The sequence below is a fragment of the Thermobia domestica genome, chromosome 5, assembly GCF_964235325.1.
Source record: "Thermobia domestica chromosome 5, izTheDome1.hap1.1, whole genome shotgun sequence".
NCBI classification, from domain to species: domain Eukaryota; kingdom Metazoa; phylum Arthropoda; class Insecta; order Zygentoma; family Lepismatidae; genus Thermobia; species Thermobia domestica.
Window position 1 is genome coordinate 302,837,227 of NC_137458.1, and position 27,595 is coordinate 302,864,821.

General features: G+C 36.8%; 1 protein-coding gene across 1 annotated transcript in view; it reads right to left on the reverse strand.

The window, feature by feature from the left end:
- LOC145686752 (uncharacterized) overlaps nucleotides 1–27,595 on the reverse strand; it is a 207,264-nt gene that overhangs the window by 12,825 nt on the left and 166,844 nt on the right. The gene's annotated exons all lie outside the window — the stretch shown is intronic.

Genomic DNA, 27,595 nt, shown 5'->3' on the forward strand with positions numbered 1-27,595 from the left:
ATTTCGCTCAGGCTTGCGCTCATTACCCTGAACTAGGATTACCAGACGTTTTCTTTTAGCAAAACATGTATTTTTTTTTTCGAGTCACAAAAATGCCCGGGCAGGTTTTTAGGAAAATGGAGAAATATTCTGCTAGTGTTGCTCGTGAGACGAGGCTCACGTCTCGAAAATGAAATGAAATAAAATCGTTCAGTTTAAACGGATTATGTCTGTTAGGCCAAGGCAGACGGATGATTACGGTAAGTGAATGATGATGGAAGAATAAGTGGAATGAGAATGTGGGAGGAAACGGAAGTACCTCGAGAAAACCCGCGAACACGATGTTGTCCACCACAAACTTACTTGGAAGGGAACCGAACCAGGAACTAGGGATGGCCAGAACCGGTTCCTGGTGGAACCGGTTTTCGTGTCTGAACGGATCCGGTTCCGGAACCGGTTTTTTGGATCCAGGTCTAGAACTAGTTCTTCGGATCCAGGTCTGGAACCAGTTCCTAAGATCCGGTTCTGGAACCGGGTTTTCGGATCTAGGTCTGGAACCGGCTCCTAAAATCCGGTTCTGGAACCAGGTTTTCGGATCCAGGTCCGGAATCGGTTCCAGAACCGGTTCTGAAAACCGGAACTTTGTGGCCATCCCTACCAGGAACCACACGCATCACAGGTAAGTGCTCTACCAATGAACCACCATGCTCCCCTGAGATTGAAGCTCGATATCGAATTCTATAAAAATGATGCCTTTGGCGCGGGAGACCCGGGTTCGATTCCCGGCGGGAGCTCATGTGGTTCGGATTCCACGTTAATCAGTAGGTCCACGTCTCATATAGCCTCACTGCTGAACGGGACGTAAAACTCCAAATCAATCAATCAATCTATAAAAATGATTATCATCTTTCTTCAGCAGGTGTGTTAGTTTTATCTTTCACTAACATAATAGATTATTATTTAAAGGGAAAAAACAGACACAACGAGATTGTATTTGTAGTGTGTAGGCTTTTCTGAGTGCGACTGTGCTTTTTCTCTCCGTTGTTCATGATGGATAGGGTTGCCATACGTCCGTATTTTGTACGGACTGTTTGTATTTTTAGGTCTGTGTCTGTGTCCGTATCGTACAAAGCATGAAATAGGAAAATGTCCGTATTTGAGAATTTTTGTAGCTGCCCGAAAATTTCCGAGTTGGATTGGCTAAAATCTCGGGCGAAAAGAATTGTGTTTTCATCATACGGTACATAATGTATGTATATTTCAGTTACTATTAGTAAAGTAGGTTATGTTTTTTTAAAATTTTTTTTAATGTCTCATTTTTCCATTACAGAGTTCTATTGGTTAGATTTAATGTACGTAATTTAACGGCATGATTTATTATATTTGTGTTAATGAAAAAAAAATATAAAATATGTTAGTTCCCAATAGTGTTTTAAGTATTACAATAAACAATTGTGTGATAACCTAAAAAGGCGATTTTTTAAGGTAAGAAATTTCAAAATATTTGTTCTGTGTTTGGACACCGTATCTTTGGTAGGTCATCATTTTAGGGCTCGTGCGTATTTTGGATTAAAAAAAAAAAAAAATTAAGACAACCCTAATGATGGCGTACCATACCTAAAATCGTGACTTTTAAGATTGTTCCTTCTGGAGAAAGGGCGGCAAATGATGCAATTGCATGGGGCGGCAAATTGCCTTGTGCAAGCCCTGACCTTAGATAATAATACTCCCGATTGTACAATTAATAGGATTAACTTGCCGTCTCATGACTTTCTTTACAATTCTCTCAAATACAGAAACACTTTTCTTGATGATTAGAAAATCAGCCTTGAAAAGCTTAACTAAAAGCTGTAACTGATTATATTTAACAAATTTATTTATTTACAATAGACTATCGCTAATTCGGCCATTCTTTGTGAAGAGGAGCGCTCAATTAACAAAGTGACAATTATTGAGTGTGTCTGAATTTAGTTTAAGTCATACAGTACCAGGGGCGTATTCACGAAGATGGGTCCACCGGGTCCAGACCCCTTAAAAAAAAAAAAAAAAACTTCCTAGCTCAACATATATTAATACACCTTCTCAATAAAACTTATTTGTTTAACATGGAAATAATTGATGCAGAATGAAAATTTCATCTTTTATTTCATCTGTACTCTTTCTCTTGTAAAAACAATTTAGTTCTATTATTTTATGCTGAAAATGTAGGTGGAAGTAGTTTACAATTACTTATCGTCTTTTTGGGGTGCAAAATAGGGTTGCCAACATTTGAAAATTGAAATACCGGACACCCTCCTGAAGAACGTATACTCCTAATATTGTGACTTCATCACTCGTCAGAGATATGAGCAACCTGAAAGTGGTTACTTCACATAAAATTGAGCGATTCGGGGTTCGAATTTAATAACTTTAGTTACTTTGGATGCATTTGTTATTTCAGTTTTGGCTGAGTCGACACATGTAATATTTGTAGTCTACCTTTAATAATACATCGTGCGGTATTTACAACAGAAAAACAAATATAATTGGCAATATACTTATGGCATGCACAAAATATACTTGGAAAATAAGTCTTACCAGCTTTGCTGGGGCTGATAATGTCTCATAATGCCTACATACCGGTACTTTTACTTGATCCGGATACATTATTTAATTGGAAGATGTAGCTGAGAATGAAGCAGTGCTGGCTGTACTCTTGAAAATGTACTTTTGCTGACCTTTAGCAATTTTGATAGGTTCAGTAAATTTTCCTGCCTTCAACTCCGAAAAATGCTAAAAATGGCAAGAGTTTCATAAAATAAGCTATGTTCAAGGTTATAAGCATTTACAGTACATACGAAATAGTACAAACGAAATAGTACAGATGATGAGTAAATTAAAATCTTTCATTTATATCAACTACTTCTCTGCTAAACAAATATAATTTAATTAAGAAAGATTTTTTGGAGGGAGGAGTCCGGACCTGATCCATCCTCGTGGGTGCACCCCTGGCTTAATTAATCTGTAGATTAACTACTTTCGGTAAGTTAAAACAGTTTAGTTGGAAGGAAATATTCAGTTTACATAGAATAGCTACATTGTATCGTTTAAAGAAAACTTTGTCTAGCCTTTGTTAACAATAGTTGAATTTCCTACTTCGACTGTGATATAGACAATTTTAAGTACCAATCTGCTCTCTTTGCTTGTTATGCACTATGTATGTTGCCATTCGTGTTACTTGTATTATTTGTTCCATTGTTTTCTGGGTGACACTGATTCTTATGGGAAACCTATTCGTAACTTAGATGACGTCTTATTGCTCCAGTTCCATGTAACGACCATTTGTATATTTCTACATAACTATAGAACAAATTTCTTAACTTATTGGAAAATAGAATGCCGTATTTTCTCGTTGCTGTTGTGTTTTGTATTAGACGTACACTTCTGTATACATATGTTCCTTGTATTAATATTGTGTTTACTAGTGGAGGTATATATTGAAAGTTAAAAAAAAAAAATGTTCAAAAATTAATCTTCCGGGTTCACGCTACCTGTCTCAAGTACGTAAAGAAATGTTCTATGTTTCTCCCTTTAGAAACTATTTGCTACATTTCTTTTTATTTAACTTCTTCTAGTCTTTCCTGTATAGATAATAGTACAGTCAGCGACAAAAGTTGTTTCCGTTTGATGAATTTAGTTTCGTAAATAATTTCAGAATGGAAGGACAATTTGAGTACAGTTTTCAGTAAATTAGAAAGAATGCAATTTTCTGTACGTTCCAGCCATACGACCGTTATTCGCAAAATAAATTATACGAAACGGAAAGAACTTTTCTTACTGACTGCACATGCTATTTATAATGCCCGTCTGTGAGTATAATATGCAAACCTCAAAACATCGAAGTGTGACGGGTTGCATAATCACTTAGGCGAAATATTGATAGATAATATGAACTATTCGAAATCAGCGTGACTTACAGATTGAGCTGTCTTACGTTTATATAGTAAGGATTAAAACTAACAAGGCAGGGTACCTCGGTGTAACACGCCGATTTTGATAAGATTGCACAGACATACAGATCATCAAAAAAGAAGCGACACGTATTTTTTTTATATCGGCCAACAAGCGTATTGAAAGGGTCAAATAGGGACATAAAAATGGGGTCAAAATGAGATTTTATGCAATATAGCGAGAACGAGAAGAGATATCGGAAAAGGTTAAATGTACGAAATACTACCCATAGTTGACGCAAGCCATTGAGGTAGAACTTACCCATGTGAAGAAAGCAGAACATCCGGAAATGGACCAATCACGTTTAATAATCACTGTCATAATCTGCTACAGAAATGAGTGAAGAGGGTGGCAAGGAGCAGGAAGAAAGAAAACACGAAAATGGAAAATACGTGTTTTTGCTTTGAGTTCATACGTCACCCGTTTGCGAAAGGGACGCAGATTCATCTCAGTGCACGAAGATTCATCTCTACACGCAAGAAGGATGCAAACGCCGTTCGTATAGGCAGCCAGCAAGACAGTACTGCACAGCGGGTTGCATATAAGATCAAAACCTCAAGTTGAGTGGTAGAAACGACTAATAGATGAAGGAATACGAGGTCAGATGACGTAGCACATTATGACAGGTGCAGGTACTGTAAGGAAAGAAAGAGCAAGTTGACGTTGTACACAAAATCAGTTTTAACAGTGAGAGTATTGGACGCGGCGTATGCAATACGAGCTGGTTTGAGTATACAAAGTTGCCAAACGCGAGGTGTAGAGCCAGCAAAGTGTATGTGCATTTGTGTCTTTCACAGGTACTATTCTCAACAAGACAAGCAAGGTGACGTTTAACTGCTTGTGAGACCTAGTGGTGAACATTGGACAGTGTGGTAGCTGGAGTGATATTTGATTGTTGTGTAACTGGTGGTGTGTGCTTGTGCGTATTTGTGCGTGTGTAACAAAATTCAGGTGAGGTGTAATTGGGCTTGTGACGTTTGTGGTCGCAAGATGGTCTATGTGAATCCCCTGAATGTGGTGGATATGCTAGTGGAGGCATATCAGGCCACACAATATGTCCGGACACCACGAACGGTAACGGAAATGGAGCTCAAGGACTATATTTTTAACATCCTAGAAAGTTTCAAGACGAATGGGCACATGTATGTTGAGATTGAAGAAGACCTATTATGCAGCAATAGATCAGACATCCCAAGTATGGCAAGTGAAGATGAGATGGATGAGTGGGATGGCCCAACGACCTCCAACGTACATACAACTGGAGTCAAGAGCAGAGATATTGTGGATATGGGATACAAGCGGAAGGCAGTATCGTTTTGGAAACGAGGGAAGAAGAGAAAGATGTCCTGGAAATCTGTACAGAAACACTTGAAGCGTGTCAAATGCAGAACAGATCTATATAGATGGGAGAAACAGATCACAGAAGGTGGAACCAAACGTGAAAAGCTAAACGTGATAGACCGAACTGTGTATGAAAAATTTGCGACAGCAAAACAGCGGCATTTAATTGTCCATGACACAGACTTGCAACGTTGGGCGTTAGAAGCAAACCAAACAACAGCCGTTGCTAATTTCAAAGCTTCGAAGAAGTGGTTATGGCGCTTTAAAACACGTCATGGTATCGTCTCACGCAAAGTTACAAAATTTGTAACACATAGCATTACAGCGAAGGCCACACAAGTGCACGAAAGCGCTAAAACCTTCGTCCAAAATGTACAATCACTCATTACTGCTCATGGCGAGGATAACGTATATAACACAGATCAGAGTGGCTTTGCTTTAGAATTTCACTCTGGACGCTCTCTGGCTTTGCGAGGCGAGAAGCATATTACAACAACAATGCAATCTCTACCTGCCATCACACATAGCTACACAATGCAGCCTGTTATATCTGCCAGTGGAAGATTGCTGTCGCCCATGCTCATAGTCTTGTAAAGAACTTCATGGTACGTTTGGGCCACGGATTCAGCAAACAATGTTCCGCCCACAAAACTTATATATTTGTGCATCATCATCTGGGAAAGTGACAAAACAGATCGTTAAGACGTGGTTTCAATCAGTGTTCCTTCCACAAGTCAATGAGCAAACGGTACTGTTAGTCGACTCGTGGACGGGTTATGATCGATCCGACTTGGCAACAATAATGCCACAGGACAAGCAACATTATGACGATACCTACACACACAACTGGGTTAATACAACCTCTGGATGTGTATGGTTTCAGAATTTGGAAGAACTTCGTACGCAAAGTATCTGATGCGGTACGCCTTCAGCAACTCAACATCAATCTATACAGCAGAGACAATATACTGAAACTTCAATCCCTTGTGCATAATCAACTTTCATCTCCACGGTACATACATCTATTCCAATACGCATGGTTTTGTTCTGGATATCTTTCATCACGACCAGATTATTTTCCAAATCCAGTGGAGTTTTGTTTTCATCAGTTGACGTCATTGGTCTGCGAAGAAGCAGAGTGCCAGAACCCATCCATCATCAAGTGTTCGTGGTGCAAATACTGTTTTTGTTTGGACGATTTCTTCCTGAAATATCATTTTTGTGCTACTTATCAGGAGTGAGCGTCTTGTTTTCAGCATACACCTCTGCTGACTTTTATGTTGTACGTACATATGTACGCGTATTTTCATGCTATAATGTAGATACTCATGCGTAGAACTGATATTGCTGTTGCTCTTTATCTTACATGTGGACCACCTGCTATTACATTCTACTGTGCAATGCATTTTGTGTGTGTGTGTTACTAGCTACAAACATTCCCGTTTCCAATATGTATCTCACCGTTGCTCCAATTGCACAATATATGCAACCCACTGTGCAGTATTGTCTCACTGGCTGCCTATACGAACGGCGTTTGCATCCTTCATGCTTGTAGAGATGAATCTTCGTACAGTGAGATAAATTTGCGTCTCTTTCGCATATGGATAACGTATGCACCCAAAGCAAAAACACGTATTTTACATTTTCGTGTTTTCTTTCTTCCTGCTCCTTGCCACCCTCTTCACTCATTTCTGTAGCACATTATGAATATGTTGTACATGTTATTGGTCCATTTCCGGATGTTCTGCTTTCTTCACATGGGTAAGTTCAACCTCAATGGCTTGCGTCAACTATGGGTAGTATTTCGTACATTTAACCTTTCCCGATATGTCTTCTCGTTCTCGCTATATTGCATAAAATCTCATTTTGACCCCATTTTTATGCCCCCATTTGACCCTTTCAATACGCTTGTTGGCCGATATAAAAAAATACGTGTCGCTTCTTTTTTGATGATCTGTATGTCTGTGCAATCTTATCAAAATCGGCGTGTTACACCGAGGTACCCTGCCTTGTAAGATTGTATTGTCGTCAGCTGCGCTGCCTCTTACCTGACACCAGATGTCGTTAGTGTGCAGGCAATTTGGAGACGGTGAAACAAATAGTTGTTATTATAACGCAAAATGTACTCCCCAGTCTATCATCATTCTCATTACATTTCTTCAATCGATTTCTTTGAATTATCTAACGCAGCCGTTGATCCAAATTCAAATTTTCACAGCTTATAATTTAGATTTATAAATCTCCCATACATCACATTTTATTGGAATGCCCAAAATATTCAGATCTCAGAGAACGTTTGCAACTGTCTAAAAAATATGTTAAATCAAGTTTTGGGGAATACTGTTGTCTTTAGTGATCCGTGCGGGCACGGTGGCTCAGTGGTAGAGCGCTTACCTCTGGTGCGTGGTGTGGCTGGTTCGATTCCTTGTAGCTTAGTAAGTTTGTGGTGGATAACATCGTGCCCGTGGGTTTTCTCGGAGTGCTCCCGTTTCCTCCCACTTTCTTATTCCATCAATTCCTTCATCATTCATTTGCTTTAATTATCGTCTTCCTTGGCCTAAAAGGTATAATCATGGGACGTTAAACTAAAAGATTTCATTTCATTTTCTTTTTTTTCTTTTTTTTTACTGACATTATTTTCACCTTTATTCGTGAAATTGGAATACTTAACGTGCTCTCAAGTTTTTATTTCTATTTTTCTTTTCAATTACGTCTCACTAATATTACTAATTCTTGCTTTTTCTTATATATTTTACATTTTATTTATTTTTTGTAACTTTTTCACGGTGTTTTAACGTTTATAGTTACCTTTTATCTCTTATTTTGTCGACTTCATACTTGAACTTCTCTTTTATGGCAGTTTTATGTTCAGCATGTGACCACTGACCTTGTCGTGCTAGGAGAAATAGCCTCACTGTTGAAGTCCCCATTAAATCTCCAGTAATCAATCAATCTTCCATGCGGAAAAATTCTTGAGGTTGAAACCAGGTGACTGTGATGGCCATTAACAGCTCTTTAATCCCAATCGCCCACAGACCATTATACAGCGTCTGGAACTTATCAATTAGCACCATTGTTTCGAGATTTTCTAATGACTTACACGCATTCTTCCCAGTTTTGACATGCACTGTTTACAAGTGTTTAGTGTTGATCATCGAATAACACGCCTTATTTTTTAGCTACTGAATTAAAAATGTAATCTCCTTTGCTCAAACGCATTACTGTGACCATTTATTTAATTAATATTTCACAATCACAAGTATTATTGTAGGCGACGAATGCCTATCCTATTCCTAAACCACAAAATTATTTAAGATTACTTGCATGCAATGAATTAAACCTGAAAGGCATGTGTTTTGTTTATTTTATAAGTGGGAAATCTAAACTTACTCTCTGTTCCAGTATCGCAGGCAGTGTGTGCACATAATTAACGTAACCTCTGTTTCTGAATCCCATTGCTTACACTTAATATATGTTGCTGAATCACATTCTGTATTTGCAGGTAATAAATGTAATTTTTCTGAATCGTCTGTTTCTGAATCACACGAGATATCTAATATATGAAGTACTATATTTAATATATGTTCCTGAATAGCATGTAGTATTTGCAGATAATACATGTAATATACGTATGTTTCTGAATCATCTTTTTTATTTACAAGCACCAAATTAAATATCTGTTACTAAATCATTCAGTAAGTTTATTTTCAGACAGTGTAATCTGTTTCTAAATCACGTTCAGTATTTGCAGACAATTAATATAATCTATTTCTGAATAACGTTCAGTTACATATAGTAAATGTAGTCTGCTTCTGAATCACATTCAGGGTTTTTCAACTTGTGATACGGGTACCATTGGTGGTACGAGAGCTGCTGTTGGTGTTACGTACACCTTATGGTGGTATTGATAATTAATATACTTTGGTGGTAAGGCGGTGGAAAATATCGAGAACCCCTTGACGTACAGTATTTGCAAGTAATCATAATCTCTGTTTCTAAATTACACTCAGTGTTTGCAGCTAATAAATTTAACATATCTTTTCTTTATAATACGCAAATTTACAACATTAAATTCAATCTCTATTCCGCAATGACATGCAATATATGCATGCTAACAAGAATACTGAATAATAATAATAGTAAGATTCATATAATAAATTATATTTCTTTTTTGAATTATATGAAGTATTGGGTAAATCATTTTAGTCCTTGAGTCACAAGTAAATCTTGAGTTAATAATAATGTCTAATGCTGAATTTTAGGTTTTCTTCACGAATCACAAGAATTATTTGCAGGTGCAAACGCAGAATCATATTTTAATTTGTACATGCTGAACTCTTTTCATTAATAACTACTTTATTTGTTACATGTTAAATTTTAATATATGTTCATTAATAATTACCTTATTTGTTAGGTGTTAAATTTTAATAACTCTTCATTAATAATTACCTTATTTCTTAGGTGCTACATTTTAATATCTGTTCATTAATAACTACCTTATTTGTTAGGCACTAGATTTTAATACATGTTCATTAATAACTACCTTATTTGTTAGGTGCTAGATTTTAATATCTGTTCATTAATAACTACCTTATTTGCTAGGTGCTAGATTTTAATATCTGTTCATTAATAACTACCTTATTTGTTAGGCACTAGATTTTAATATATGTTCATTAATAACTACCTTATTTGTTAAGTGCAAGATTTTAATATCTGTTCATTAATAACTACCTTATTTGTTAGGTGCTAGATTTTAATATCTGTTCATTAATAACTACCTTATTTGTTAGGTACTAGATTTTAATATTTGTTCATTAATAACTACCTTATTTGCTAGGTACTAGATTTTAATATCTGTTCATTAATAACTACCTTATTTGTTAGGCACTACATTTTAATATATTCATTAATAACTACCTTATTTGTTAGGTACTAGATTTTAATATCTGTTCATTAATAACTACCTTATTTGTTAGGTGCTAGATTTTAATATCTGTTCATTCATAACTACCTTATTTGTTAGGTGCTAGATTTTAATATATGTTCATAATAACCACCTTATTTGTTAGATGCTACATTTTAATATATGTTCATTAATAACTACCTTATTTGTTAGGTGCTAAATTTTAATATCTGTATTCCTGTCTAGAATTCGATCTATGTCGAACAGCTAACTGACCTCGCAACTACTTTTCTAACAATAATACGGTGAACGTAATAAACTGAAAACCATCTTCAAACGTAGACAATGCTTCTTCACTACATACTTTCACTTCTAAGTTAATCGATGCTCATTTTGACTCCCTTTTAAGCACGTCAAGGCAACTCGTGATGAAACAGAAATAAGCCTAGCATAAGTAGTTTCACTCTATTACATTCTCTCAGGTTCAACAGTACCGCTTTAAATTAGAATGAGAAAGGAATTAGCAGACAGAACATGTACTTCATTCATACTGATGAAAATATTTGCATTCACTGATGGCCGGTGATATCAACAATAATCATATTGTTTAAGTAACCGGAAAGGAGAGAAACCCGTCACCTGGAGAAAGAGAGGGAAAGAAGAAAGTACATGTAAAAATAGTTTAATACATGAAGAAACAAAGAGCGATTGTTACAACTTTTCATTCTTAACTAGCTCTGTTGATAATGAACTAGTCTTCCTTTTATAATGACTTTGTCCATAATTTTATTCTCATCTTCGGCCACTAACAAACCTCGCAAGACTCACCAAACACTGGCAGCAGAGGTCAAGGGTTTCTTCTGAGTATTGTCGGCTTCGAGTATACACACGAGTGAATTTAACCATAATTTAAGCATACAGTGAAGATCTCAGTAAATAACGATAAGCAATTCACTGCATGAAGTGGCCATTCAACGTTGTTGACATTTCCAATAAATGTATTACTGCAGTGTACTGTTTGCAGAAAACTTCTATTAGTCCTTATTACCCATATAATTCAATGTCAATTATTTGAAGCTATCCGCTGCTGTACATTTAAAATGTTTTAAGAATGCTGCAAGTTCAACGTCGAAGAAACAAAAAACACTTATTTGATTCTAATCCAATCCTGTTACAATACTTAGTACGGATACTATCCACTTAGATCTTCTTTCCTATTACTTTCTCACTTGTTTTTCTGTCCACTCAAACGCCTTTTTCCCCAGTTTAGAATATTTCTAAGTAATTCTTCTTTCTTCTTCATGTATATTTTCACGCGAACAATTTTCCCAGCCTCGATAAATATGGCATTCATACAATGTTTTCTATAAAAAAAAATATATGCTTTAAGAGATGCTTTCATTTCTTTGATATAGTCACCACGGGTTATAGAACAGAGGCTGCACAAAATAATACAAAGGAGGACGTTGAAACAAGATAATACAGAAGACGGCAGAAAGAGGTACAGGAAATTAAAAAAGAGTTATGAAGGAAAACAGAGCAAAGGGAGATTTTTTTAAAAAAAATGAGTACAGAAGAATTAGAAAGAGTTCAGAAATATATGAAAATGTACAAGAAAATGAAGGGGGAAACAAGGGAATATTACGATGACAGTAGAAAATAAAAATGGGAAGGTAGTTAGCGAGAAAGGTAAAGTCTTAGGAAGATGGAAAGAATAAGTTGAGGACTTGTATGATAGTAGGGGTAGACCACGAGGCGCAAATGCTGAGATTGAAAATGAAGTACATGAGGATGATAAGGGGTTTAGTATTCTTCGGAAAGAGTTTGAGAAAAGCTATATTCCAGATTAGGAATAAAAAGGGAACCAAGATGGATAATATACCAATCGAATGCATTATGAATATGGAAAAAAGAGTAAGAAAGAACTGTTCCGACTATGCAATGAAATATATGAAATAGAAGAATGGCCTGGAATGGATTTCCTGAAGATGATCATGATACCGATGGCTAAGAAATCGAATCCAGACAGATGTGAGATCTATAAAACCATTAGCCTCATATCGTATACAGCAAGAATTATGTTTCGAATACTGAATAGAAGGTTGTACGGGAGAAAAATGAACAAGGTGAGAAGGAGCAGTTCGGGTTTAGGAAAGATAAAGACAGAAGAGATGCAACTGGTTTATCAAGAGTAATCGGGAAAGGTTTATAGAGAAAAAGGAAAGGGGTGTATGTTGCATTTATGGATCTAGAAAAGGCTTTTGACTGCGTGAACTGAGAATTGTTACTGGGAGTTCTAAAGGAGGTTAGATTGGAGTGGACAGATCGATAACTCACAAGAAACTAATATGAACCAAAAACTAAGTGTTAGAATAGGGGGGGGGGGGAGGAAGTGCAATTAGAAAGGAAATTCGACATAGATATTGTCTCTCACCAACGCTATTTAACACCTATCTAGAAGAGATAGTTAAAAAAAAAAAAAAAACTTCCCTACTCAAATATCCATGTTTCAGAATCTTATGATGCTTCCGCAACAGTTTTTATAGAGGGAGTTTGGCCACGCGCATATAATTTGAAGTATTCGTCAACTGCCTCTATAAAAATTGTTGCGTATCGTAGGATTCTGAAATATGAATTTTTGGATAACACACATTTTAGTAGGGATGCACTCGAGTCGAGACATGTCTCGAATCTCGACTCGACTTGACTCGACTCGAATTCGAGTCGAGACACACTTTGTAAAATTCGAGACGAGTCGAGACAAACGTATTTCTCGACTCAAATTTTCGAGTCGAGACGGCTCTTAAAAATCTCGACTCGACTCGAATGTCTCGAAAACCTTTCTATAATTTTTAATATTATTTTGAAGAAAGTATTCACTCAGAAACAGCCTTGAAACCATTTCCAGCTTTTATTCCTTTAGAAAGGTACAGAACGCATAAAATTAATACTTAATCTTTAAAGATCAAGATTTAATTTTCAGCTCAATTCAGTTACTTAGAACTAATAGTTAATGTCGTTGTATTTGGTTGTACTGTAAATATAATGATAATAATAATAATAATAATAATAATAATAATAATAATTGATTATCTAGTTTGTATAAAACTATTATCCGTAGTCTAAATCTAGTTTGTACAAAACTATTGCGATAGAGTGAACTTCATAAATTCTCTGAATGAGCAGTTGGTAGTCTATAGTAATTTAGCATAGTTATAATTATTGTGTTTTCGTTCCCATGAACGCAATAGGGTTACGTAACTTCTGGATTATTCGCTTGCCCAAGTATTCTGAGGCTTTAATATGTTGCAGCATATCACGAGCTACGGATAATATATAATGTAACATTTGTTGTACATCACATATTATGATACGAGACTATTTTACATAGTATATCTTATCTAATATAAATAAAATAAAGAGTTTGTTTGTGTGTTTGTCTGTCTGTCTGTGCGACCTGGGGACCAGACGAGTGGACCGAGAGTTCCCAAAATTTGGTCACGGGTACCTTAGTCCAGGCCCCAGATAAAGACGAAGCGTTTTTTTTAAATTTCGAACCAGGGGGGTCTCCGGGGGGACGTTTACTGGAACCGACCTGGGGACCAGACAAGTTGACCGAGAGTTACCAAATTTTGGTCACGGATACCTTGGTCCAGGTCCCAGTCTAAGGCGAAGCGTTTTTGTCAAAATTGGAACCAGGGGGTCTCAGGGGGGCGTTTAGCGAGACATGTAGTAAAAGTAATCCAAATTGATCGACATTAGTGTCAAATCCATAGTTTTCACGGTCGCTGAGATCAATGGTGACACTTCCATCAGCGATGACTTGCAAATTCAGCTACTACTGTATGCGGGCCGGGTGTCAGCGGGTGAGGAATACCGAGACATGTATAAATAGCCCATATTGATTGATACTAGTGCCAAATCCTTAGTTTTCGCGGTCACTGAAATGAATGGTGATACTTCCACAGGTGTTGACTTCCAAATACAGCCCCCATGCGAAGAATGGGTATATTATAATAAGCTAGTATTACAATAAATGGACTGCTTGGATGCCAAGAACTAGTACAGATAAGTACCATCCACTTCTATGAATAGGTATTTTTTAAAAGGATTTTTGTAAACACTGAGTTATAAAACAATGAACTACATACAGTAGTTATGGTTTTGGTTCCCAACATAAAAGAAATATGGATTGATCATGAGATATTGAACTTCAACTTTCACTCCTGGAAAATTTCAATTTTGGAGTTAGGCCACTTGGCATCAAAGCAGTTCACTGTAAGATAAATACATTCCGCACATTAGTAACATAGTTGTTCAGGGGCCTTCGATTTCCATCCTCTCAAATGAAAGCTGAATGATTGCTTGATACATGCTGACTATATAGGAGAAATAGTGTATTAAGTTTTCGAGCTTTGGTGCGTATCCGTATTTACACTCTGATATAACTTTAAGTTCACACCCAAATCGAGCTAATTGTTTAATGCATTTCGAAAGCTTTTGTTTTTATGCAGCTCATTAAGGAAAATCTATTTCATAATCGTAACATTTATGTACTAAGAAACTATGAACGTAAAGTGGACTCGACCTAGCCCCGTGGCCGCTGTGACTCAGTGGCACAGCTCTCACCCTTGGTGTGTGGGACTGATTCTGTGTGTGTGTGTGAACTCCGCGGCTAGTGTATGCGTACAGAGTCGGAAGCGGTATGTATTGTTTATACTACTTACAACGTTACCCCCCACATAAAATATAAATTCACCCTTTCTCCCTTCTCTTTTTCGAATACAATGAACCGACTCTTTTGCTGAAGAACGATGCTAAAAGAAAATTGAAACATCTGTGTCTAAACTTTCTTTGAAGCGCAGTCTTTTGTATTTGTAAGGTTTTGCGAGTGTTTTCGAGATAGCCAAATTTTTACCATGGACTCCTGCTGCGAACTGACCGTGAGTAAACACCCGATCTCGCTGTGCTCAATTTCTCTCGCACACGTGAAATGGGTTTGTTGTTTCCAAAACAAATAGGAAGTTACCTTGTGCTTTTGCATTTCTGCACGCACACAGGTACCATTGTTGTTTTAATGATCAGAAGAAATATCAAAACCATCCGATATATATGATACAAAACAGCTAACAGAGGGAGGCAAAGATAAAAGTAGGCCTATACCAAGTTTTCCGCGTGGTACCATTATGGAGAATAAATATTTGATAAAGTCACGTAGATGCGCTTAAACCTATTCCATCTGTCCTTATAATTTTTCTGGTCTCATCAATTTCTCAGGAGAATACGTACAACATATGTCCAAATTCCATATATACTCTTTCTAAACTAATGAGTAAACTCATTAAGAACACCAACTGATATCAATAAACAGGAAAGAAAACAATACTTTATACTTCTATCATTTGGTACACATCTCTATGAAGCACAGCTTGTTTCTTTTCGAAATAGCTCCCTCGTGTCACAGCTGTGGTTAGTTTTGTTTTGTGTTAGGATGAAAGAGAGAAATGCAACATTTGCTTCGAGGTGAAGTTATATATATTATTAAGATGAGCGGTGTGGCGAGGTTTAACAAAGAGTGCCTTTCGGATGCACAATTTAACGGGTAGTTGCAGTCCGTGTTGAGAATCGAACCAAAGCTATGTAAGACATGTTAATATTGAGCTCTTTTGTGGTAAAAGTGAACTTCAGAAACACACAAAAGACTTGAAACATCAAGCTAATGTAAAGCAATTGAAAAATAGCCTACCTATCGCTGCATCTTTTCTGTGGCTAGAAACATGCAGTGTGTAGCAACAAGAATCGTGTTAAGGACTTTTTTTTCGAACATAACATTCCCTTCCACACCATAAAAGACAATATAATGTTTGTTAAAAGAAAGTGCACATAATATTTTTAAATTTTGTTTGTGATCCTATCATGCATAATTATAAATAATGCCTTTCATACTACGAGAATGAGTTCAATTATACGTCATGGCCCCTCTAAAGCGGGGCCGCGGTGGCTCAGTGGTAGATCGTTCACCTCTGGTGCTTGGGGACCCTGGTTCGATCCCAGCTCGTACCAAGTGAACTTTGTGGTGGACAAACACCGTGTGCGTGGATTTCCTCGGGGTTCTTCCGTTCCTCCCACTTTCTTCATTCCACGATTTCACTAATTTCTCATCATCACCCCTCTCCTTTAGCCTAACCGGCATAACCGTGGGACGTAAAACTCAAAGATTTCACTTCATTTTTTCCCTCGAAAGCGATATCTTTCAAAATTATTTATTGTTAGATATTGTAAATTTACGGTATCTATTTTAGTGGACGGGAAATTTTGCATCTAATCGGATAATTTCATGGCTTCTAACAGGAATTCGCAGTTACGAAATTTGCATCACTGTCTTTTGAAAGGATGCCTAGAAAAATTACTACTAGAAAATAACTGAAAACACAAAATGGATTTGATAGCCAAATTCACGTCATCTTGGTGCGTCATCATTTTTCTTTAAATATTTGTATTTAGTATTAGATTAGAGTTTAGTGTCCCTTTCAGCATCAAGGCTATATGAGACGTGAACTTACAAATTAACGTGGGTTCAGAACCACAGGAGTTCCCATCGGAAATCGAACCTAGGTCTCCCGCACCAAAGACGCGTACGCTAATCATATGGACAAGGGTGTTCGATATTTAGTAATGTGTACATAAAGTTGTGAAATTGCGCTTGTATAATGGAATGCAATTCCTTCTACTGACATAAACCTTCACAATACTTAGCTGGACAAAGTATCTTTAAAAAGAAAATGTCACTCTTTATGTTTCAGTTCCTGGTTCGACTGAAGGATGGAACAAATTGCAATGAGCGTTTTTGGATCCTACTTTGTGTAGTTGATTCATCATAAACTTGGTATTTGATACGGATATGAACTATTACACTTATTTGGTGTTTATTTCTAAATAATAAGTCCTAATACAATTTCATAAAGTTGTAATTCTTCTTTAGTTTGTATCACTTTACACAATGACAAATCCAAAAGGTGTGTTGTATCGGTGCAGTACCAGTTTTTCACGTTTTTCAAAATGTTCCAAAACCCAAAGAATAATCTTTAATTTCTGATACTTTAGTCGTCACAAATTACAATTTTATAATGTAGTCAATGTTTATAATTACTGGGCAGTTGGGCGTTTAAACTAATGACATCATAATAAAGTCAAAACCATAATTTTGAGTTGAATTGATTCTGATTTTAACGTCCCGTTCAGCAGCGAGGCTATGTGAGACGTGGACCTACTGATTAACGTGGAATCCGAACCTCATGAACTCCCACCGGGAATCAAGCCCAGGTTTCCCACGCCAAAGGCAAGTATGCTAACCGTTAGCCACGAAGGAGCTCCACCATAATTTTAGTGGGCGATAAGAAATATCTCGCCAGTGCTTTTACAATAAATAAAATTTTGTAAGTATTAAAGAATAGTGGTAAGAGATTTTATAATAGCTCTTTTATTTATGAGATATGAGTATTTTGAAAAAAAAAAAAAAACAACTAAAGAATAGGTTGGCGGAACCACAAAAGACTCGTAAAATAAACTTTCTTATAAATACATACGCACCTTACTCACCTTTTATAATTGCTATGCTTACGTTCTCCATAAAAACAGAAATTCTCTTTTAGTGATACTTTACACAAGATCATGAAGTGGGTTCAAATTTAATTAAAGGCAAAATACAATACAATAATCCACAAATATTGCCTCAAGTGAGTTTAAATATTTCTAAACACTAGTGCGAAACCGGGCTCTGCCGTTGCGATGGATTTACAGGTCTTGAGACGAAAGTAATAGGGTCTTACGCACACAGTAAGTAAAAACAATTAATATGCCGGTAACTTTCCCCCAAATGGATGTATCTTAAAACTAATCTCACCATTATTTTTCTAATTAAATTCTAGCCCGAAATTATGTATCATATTACCCTATTCCCATTTTGAAAACTTGACCTTAATTCAAAATGGCGGATTTCAAGATGGCTGCCATCAAGGTCATATCTACCATACGACTTCCCCCCAGGACTTATATGTATCCACATGGTTTTTCTTCACTTTTCTTCATTAACGCTCCGTTTACAAAGGGTAGTAAGGGACTTCTGTGGTAATCTCTAATAACCACATCACAACTCTTAAAAGTTATTAAAAAAAAATAGAAAACATGCACCATGGCAAAAATTTGTCATCACAAGTAATGATGCATACATGCCTTCTATCAGCAAAAAAAGTTTCATTGAAATTGGAGCCGGACATTTGAGTGATGTCCCTTGTGGGATGTGATTGAACGTGACGTCAGAACACATCGCCCCCCTTCCCGGAATTTACGGGAATTAGGTGACTGAGTGAGCACATGTGGTGCCAGCTCTTTCCAGCGACCTATCAAGGATCATTGCGTGTATGCCAAGACGTGTCGCCGTTTTTATCCATGCCAAAAGTCGACATACTGACAATTAGGTAGGTAGTCATGATGGTCTGGCTGATGTGTGCGTATATTTTAACTCGTACATTTTGTCTCGACTCGAATTTCGAGACGTCTCGACTCGAATTCGAGTCGAGTCGAGACAGAGACTGTCGAGTCGAGACACGAGTCGAGACAGAAACATATTTTCGAGTCGAGACAACATTTTCTCGAGACGAGTCGAGACAGGCTTAAATCTCGACTCGACTCGACTCGAATGCATCCCTACATTTTAGTTCCTAAGTGAAGTCTTGACCCGACTACGGTAGGTCCCGTAGTATCGGAGCTATGGACCTTTAAAGTTCATTTTTTTCATGTTTTCGGCAGCCTATAACTCCGAAAGAAAGGATTTGTGCACCCAAGTTGGTCTTACTTTTCGTCTTATTTTGGTGTCAGGAATCACATCCCATTATATATATATAAAACGTGAAACTTGAGACGGTGGAGAAACTTGTTTCTCCCCAAACAAAATTATAAATGACGTCGCAGATCCAGACCATTCGCTCTGCCACTGTACGCTATATATGTTTCCACTATCGGGCATTGAGCAAAAATGTGCAAAATATAACATTCCATTCAGAGAAAAGTAACAGTTATACACAATTTTGTACAAAGATAATTTTCATTGCATATTTTTTTTTTACTTCCTTGTCATAATAAACAAGTAATGTGCTAACGGACTTCACCACCTACATATAAACAACATTTGCACCAAGTGTCAACAGTCACCAAGTCACCATAAATAAGCGAAGTACTTTCCTCTCCCTCAAGTAATTAACATCTCAAACACAGCGAGCAAATCAGGTCAGATGATTCTAAATGACTCAGCAATGGAAATATGGGCATCTAGGTCACCAGAATCAACGCACACATCCACATGCATTTAACAAAAGTTTTATTTATACACGAAAAACCTGTTAAAAGAAATTATGAGAACTAAAGGAAAAAGAAACTCTTCATTAAAGCGTTATTAAGCGCAAAAAAAAGTCATTATGCTTAACAAACATTAAAAAAAAATAATTTTATAATATTTGTGTATACATAAAAAAAAGTGCAGTTTTCTCTAGAAAAAGAACTAGCACATTGTGGGAAACAGAATATATTAAGAAATATTATTTGAATGAGATGTTGAGGAAGATATGTCTTCCGTGTTATGAATGAAGATGCTTTCTCTCAAGTGTACGAATATCCACAAACATATATTAAGCAAAATCAAGTCATTTCTAGGCGACAGGGAAAACAACCACAAATGTTGTCGCAAAACGAAACAAATGGAAAGCAGGAAACACCGTAATCACGGTCGTTGCTGAAAAGTGAAAAAAGTCATAAAAATGCGGATCTTCCTCCCTGTTGGTTTTAACAGCACTGTGTGTGTTACAGTTTCCGGAACACCAAGGAGGTTTCGCCATCATTCGTTACAGACGATTATAAAGTTAAATAATATGTTCCTTCATCGATAGACGGCAAATAATAGAACGCTTTTTCATTCTATAAAGTTATATTGTAAGCTAACATACCATACGTACCCATGTGTTAGTCTGGTCAATTTTTTTTTCTATCTGGATATTTCGTATAAAATTCAAACTCGGAGTTTTACAGGAATTCGAACACTTCTTCGTACGAGAATCTTACTGAACCATCCATACCCCTTTTTCTTCCATTCTAGGTCAAACAAACAAAAAGCTCAAACATGTTTTAATTCTACAAAATCCAAATACCAAATTTCGTATCTTTATTTTAACGGATTCAAACGGATAACTGCAGCTCCCACCCCATCTTCTCTACTTCTTTTGTTCACTTCTACCTCAAATATCAAAACCCGCAGAAACACGAGTTTAATTATTTTAAATAAAAAGTCTAAATACCAAATTTCATGTCTCTAACTTTAAGAGATTCCGAAAATACTAGCATCTTATTATAATAACTGCAATCCTCCCATTACTCCCCTTCCACATTGAATTTCGAAAAATCCTTCTTTAGTGGTACTTTATGTCACAAATCACCTCTGTCCACATTCCAAGCTTATAGTGTAAGCAGTTTGGCCTAGTCACTGATTAGTCAGTCAGGATTTCTATGGAATTTACGAAAGAATGAGAAATAATAATACTTTGGATTGAAATCCATGCTACTCAAAGGCGACTTAAGAATCTTCAACCCGGCGAAATTAAAATACCGCTAATTTTACAGTAATTATGTGATATCTTCAAATGGATAAAAGATAATTGAAATGTGGAACAAGAGCGCCCTAGACAATATCATTTTACATGAGACACCGTTATCACGAGTCACTTATCTGCTTTCGATTTCGAGCCATTTTGAAAATCGGCATTTATTTTCGCGTTTCTAAACAGCTGAAAACGGAAAGCCACTAGGTGACTTGTGATAACAGTACCTCACGCAAAATAATATTGTCTAGGGCGCTCTTGTTCCATATTTCAATTATCTATTATGTATTTAAAGATATCACATAATTACTGAAAATTAGCGGTGTTGAAGTCTCTTAAGGACTTCATCTTCAGAATTCAACTAATCCCTTTAAAGAACGTTGCATGTGGCCACTTAATGAGAAAACGGTTGAACCACTTGAAATGAATTTTTGCACTGTGATTCAAGTGTGTATCCTAAGAGGAGAGGGGTTTCAAAAGGTATGCTAAACATAGCATAACTCACAAGCCTCTCAAATGAAAGAATATGAAACTCGATATACAGGGTTGTTACAAAACTTTGTCACAATATTTTGGGAATAGATTCGTCACACCAAAATAAGAAAAAAAGTTCATATTGACCTGTGGTCGGAAGTGCATAGTTTCGTAGTTAAAGGGTGCCGAAAATGTAAAAAAAATGAACTTTAAAAGATCCATAGTTTCACTACTTACTATAGGACCGATCGTAGTCGGGTCAAGACATCACCGAGGAACTAGTATGTGAACTATACAAATATTTATCTTTCAGAACCTCCTGTGCTTACACAGTAATTTTTAGAGACGCTGTTTAGGAGTACTTCACTTGATCACTGCATCTACCTCTCTTAAAAAAAAAAAATGGTGTGCAAGTACTGGAGCATTCTTAAACACATATATTTGGATAGTTCACAAGTTCACATACCAGTTGTCCAGTGATGACTAGAAATCCAATTGGAAAAAGGTCCACTAGGAAGAAGTATATACGCAGATGGGACCACAATATTAGGATGGATCTCGCGGAAATAGGAATACAAAATAGAAACTGAACTCCAGTCGGGTAAGGATAGGAGTTAGTGAAGAGCTTTTGTGAAAGGGCATATAACCTCCGGGTTGCATACGCAATAGAGTGAGTGAGTTAGTTACATAAACGGTTTTTGTAGCAAAAAGAAATACAATTAAATAACATAGTAGAAAATTCAGGAAATGATGAGTACAAAATATGCTGGAAATATAGTATAACATTGATGTTTGTGAAGCGCATGTTATATCTTCAACACACACTGAAGGCTTAAAATTATAGAAAAACAAACACGTACGAATACACGACTTTATCAAAGAAACTGGAAAATACTAACTCTTTTAGTGCTTCTCCCTTCCTTTGGTTTAATAAAAAGCGCGCAGCCAATATTTTGAACAAAAGCCATGGCACATACAGAAGCCTCTTATTTTCATAAGCAGCTTTTTTGATGGGAGTTTTCTAATTAATCTAGCGACTACTTAAAAAACAAAAAAGAAGAACAAGAGTGGGAAGTAATTACGTTGCAAAAAATAATCCAGTAGCTTCTACAGCTACTTGTAGATAAAGTAACACCCAGCTGGGGATTCTAATTACGACCTTCTCCTGAGTTTACACAATGTAGAAGTCTCTCCTTTATTATGAAGTTTCCTGAATATGCCTTGTATACTTCATATATTATATACCACTAAATACTGTAGCTTGTTTTGGAAACACGGCATATTACTTTCTTTGTATGGCCATTTTTCTAACACTTCAGTTCTGTTACTATCATCATGCTAATGGGTCTTATAAGTCTGTAATGTTAGTACATTCGTCCGTTCGTTACTCCACACAATAGCTCTTGAAAAATTTTTGACATCTTTTTTTCTTTTGCAATATATAGACAGAATGGTTATCTCGGCCGAATCCGTTAAGATCTTCACGGATAACGGTGGATATCAATATCCCGTTTAAAATCCATAACACTCCCTCGTTACAATGCAACCTGCACAGCAGCAAAGAAATGTTGGTTGCCTATAATACAAGGATAAGCAGTTTTCCTTGTAGCAATTATCTCGCCGAGTTCGTTAGTAGAGTCAATCCATTAACATCTTTAATCCCTTTTACCAATATACTATTTAAAATCCATAATGTTCCCTAGTTTCAATGCAAGCTGCACAGTAGCAAAGAAATGTTGGTTGCCTATAATACAAGGATAAGCAGCTTTCCTTGTATCAATTATCTCACCCGAGTTCGTTAGTGGAGTCAATCCATTAACATCTTCACGGGTAACGGTGGGTATCAATATCCCGTTTAAAATCCATAACACTCCCTCGTTACAATGCAACCTGCACAGCAGCAAAGAAATGTTGGTTGCCTATAATACAAGGATAAGCAGTTTTCCTTGTAGCAATTATCTCGCCCGAGTTCGTTAGTGGAGTCAATCCATTAACATCTTCACGGGTAACGGTGGGTATCAATATCCCGTTTAAAATCCATAACACTCCCTCGTTACAATGCAACCTGCACAGCAGCAAAGAAATGTTGGTTGCCTATAATACAAGGATAAACAGTTTTCCTTGTAGCAATTATCTCGCCCGAGTTCGTTAGTGGAGTCAATCCATTAACATCTTCACGGGTAACGGTGGGTATCAATATCCCGTTTAAAATCCATAACACTCCCTCGTTACAATGCAACCTGCACAGCAGCAAAGAAATGTTGGTTGCCTATAATACAGGGATAAGCAGTTTTCCTTGTAGCAATTATCTCGCCCGAGTTCGTTAGTGGAGTCAATCCATTAACATCTTCACGGGTAACGGTGGGTATCAATATCCCGTTTAAAATCCATAACACTCCCTCGTTACAATGCAACCTGCACAGCAGCAAAGAAATGTTGGTTGCCTATAATACAAGGATAAGCAGTTTTCCTTTTAGCAATTATCTCGCCCGAGTTCGTTAGTGGAGTCAATCCATTAACATCTTCACGGGTAACGGTGGGTATCAATATCCCGTTTAAAATCCATAACACTCCCTCGTTACAATGCAACCTGCACAGCAACAAAGAAATGTTGGTTGCCTATAATACAAGGATAAGCAGTTTTCCTTGTAGCAATTATCTCGCCCGAGTTCGTTAGTGGAGTCAATCCATTAACATCTTCACGGGTAATGGTGGGTATCAATATCCCGTTTAAAATCCATAACACTCCCTGGTTAAAATGCAACCTGTACAGCAGCAAAGAAATGTTGGTTGCCTATAATACAATGATAAGCAGCTTTCCTTGTAGTAATTATCTCGCCGAGTTCGTTAGTAGAGTCAATCCATCAACATCTTTAATCCCTTTTACCAATATACCATTTAAAATCCATAATGTTCCCTAGTTTCAATGCAAGCTGCACAGTAGCAAAGAAATGTTGGTTGCCTATAATACAAGGATAAGCAGTTTTCCTTTTAGCAATTATCTCGCCCGAGTTCGTTAGTGGAGTCAATCCATTAACATCTTCACGGGTAACGGTGGGTATCAATATCCCGTTTAAAATCCATAACACTCCCTCGTTACAATGCAACCTGCACAGCAACAAAGAAATGTTGGTTGCCTATAATACAAGGATAAGCAGTTTTCCTTGTAGCAATTATCTCGCCCGAGTTCGTTAGTGGAGTCAATCCATTAACATCTTCACGGGTAATGGTGGGTATCAATATCCCGTTTAAAATCCATAACACTCCCTGGTTAAAATGCAACCTGTACAGCAGCAAAGAAATGTTGGTTGCCTATAATACAAGGATAAGCAGCTTTCCTTGTAGTAATTATCTCGCCGAGTTCGTTAGTAGAGTCAATCCATCAACATCTTTAATCCCTTTTACCAATATACCATTTAAAATCCATAATGTTCCCTAGTTTCAATGCAAGCTGCACAGTAGCAAAGAAATGTTGGTTGCCTATAATACAAGGATAAGCAGCTTTCCTTGTAGCAATTATCTCACCCGAGTTCGTTAGTGGAGTCAATCCATTAACATCTTCACGGGTAATGGTGGGTATCAATATCCCGTTTAAAATCCATAACACTCCCTCGTTACAATGCAACCTGCACAGCAGCAAAGAAATGTTGGTTGCCTATAATACAAGGATAAACAGTTTTCCTTGTAGCAATTATCTCGCCCGAGTTCGTTAGTGAAGTCAATCCATTAACATCTTCACGGGTAACGGTGGGTATCAATATCCCGTTTAAAATCCATAACACTCCCTCGTTACAATGCAACCTGCACAGCAACAAAGAAATGTTGGTTGCCTATAATACAAGGATAAGCAGTTTTCCTTGTAGCAATTATCTCGCCCGAGTTCGTTAGTGGAGTCAATCCATTAACATCTTCACGGGTAACGGTGGGTATCAATATCCCGTTTAAAATCCATAACACTCCCTCGTTACAATGCAACCTGCACAGCAGCAAAGAAATGTTGGTTGCCTATAATACAGGGATAAGCAGTTTTCCTTGTAGCAATTATCTCACCCGAGTTCGTTAGTGGAGCCAATCCGTTAAGATCTTCACGGGTAACGGTGGGTATCAATATCCCGTTTAAAATCCATAACACTCCCTCGTTAAAATGCAACCTGTACAGCAGCAAAGAAATGTTGGTTGCCTATAATACAAGGATAAGCAACTTTCCTTGTAGTAATTATCTCGCCCGAGTTCGTTAGTGGAGTCAATCCGTTAAGATCTTCACGAGTAACGGTGGATATCAATATCCCGTTTAAAACAAATAACACTCTCTCAATACTATGCAACCTATACAGTAGCATAGAAACGTTGGTTGCCTTTAATGCGGCTTTTCTTAAGCAACCTTTCTTATTGCGATTATCTCGCCAAAAGTTCGTTAGTGAAGTCAATCCGTTGACATGTTCATGGGTAACGGTGAATATCAATATCCCGTTTAAATCCACAACATTCCCTGATTATTATGCAACTTGCACGTCAGCAAAGAAGTATTGGTCACCTATAATACAAGGATAAGCAATCTTGCTTGACTTCGTTAGTGGAGTCAATCCGTTATCATCTTCACGGGTAACGGTAGCTATCCATATTCCAGATTCCATACATGGAAAAAATGAAAAAGAAACCTTTCAATTTAACGTCCCACGATTATGCACGATCATTAAGGCACTTGAATAATGATGGAAGAATTGGTGGAATGAGAATGTAGCAGGAAACAGGAGTATCCTGAGAAAACCTAGGGACACGATGTTGTAGTTGTAAAATACTTCCACCTAATTTTCAGGAAAAGATATAAAATTAGATATTATTATAGAAACAATACAGATGAAGTGTAAAATCAAATTTTCATGTTACATGAATCACTGAGAAAGGGTACAAATGTATGTTGAATTACGAAGTTTTTGAGGGTCTGGACCTGGTAGACCCCTCGTGGGTGTGCCCCAACCACAGACTGAATCTATCACCTTCACTGAATAAATCCGTCTTTTTATTCTCCTCAGTGAATCTATTTTGGATTCCACTGAAGGATTCATTCTTTTGGAACGAATCGTTCCGGAACTATCCATACTACTTACTCAACACACACGAACATTCGTGCAAATAGTTGCCACGAAAAGAAGATTCCGTAGAAATGAAATTCGTAGTTTTACGTCCTACGCTTAATACTCTTTACGCTAAAAGAGTCGGATGATTAATCACGGCCGGCTCTATGCAATTTGCCGCCCCGTGCAATGACATCATTTTCCATCCTCCCATTCTCTAGAAAGAATAAATCTTAAAAGCCATGATTTTAAGTATCTACCCATCATGAACAACGAAATGGAGGGAAAAAGAAATCGCACTCGGAAAGGTCTAAATACTACAAATACAGTCTCGTTGTGTCTGTTTTTTCTCCCTTTAAATAACAATCTATTATGTTAGTGAAAGAAAAAGCAAACACATCTGGAGACGAAAAATGTGATCTTTTACATACAATTCAATATCGAGCTTCAATGTCAATATATCAGTTTGCAATTCCAGTGCAACTAGCTCTTTTATCTTTATTTCTTGGTTTTCCTTCTACATCTGTTATGTTTTCTTAAAATTTGTTTCTACCTTTACTGATCAGGAACTTGTTTCTGACAAAGACAAGACTCGTTTTCATATCAAAAACTGATATAACTAAATAAATGAAAGAGATGTTCACTTCTGTATGAGAATTGAGTTCTTGTATTTGACAACAACCATGCAATTCATGCTGGGATTCGTTTGACCATTTGGTTTAGCATTGTCCATGTAACCTTAAACTAATGCAACCTAAACATGATTTATGAATGTGGTATTCAAATAGAAGGTCAGCTTAGTAAATTTAAGTACCGAAGTCTCTTTTCGACAAGAAATATTTATTTTAAATAATATAATTTTGACAGATTTTGCCGCCACGTGAATGCACGCGTTACACATATTGTAGAGCCAGCCCTGTGATTAATGAAGGTGGATGATAATGAAACAAATTAGTGAACACGGAAAAGGGGAAAATTCCGAGAAAACTCACAGCCAAGCTTGGAAATATTGATGGTACTATATAGAGAATCTTACTGTGACTTTCTTCATGCACAATATAACCAGTGCATTTACATTTTCCAAGGAAACTAACATTACTTCATTTCCATATATACAACCATTCATAAAGATTACATGGAAAAACAGTAATAACATTAAAGAAATAAGCTAAACATTGAAATAACAT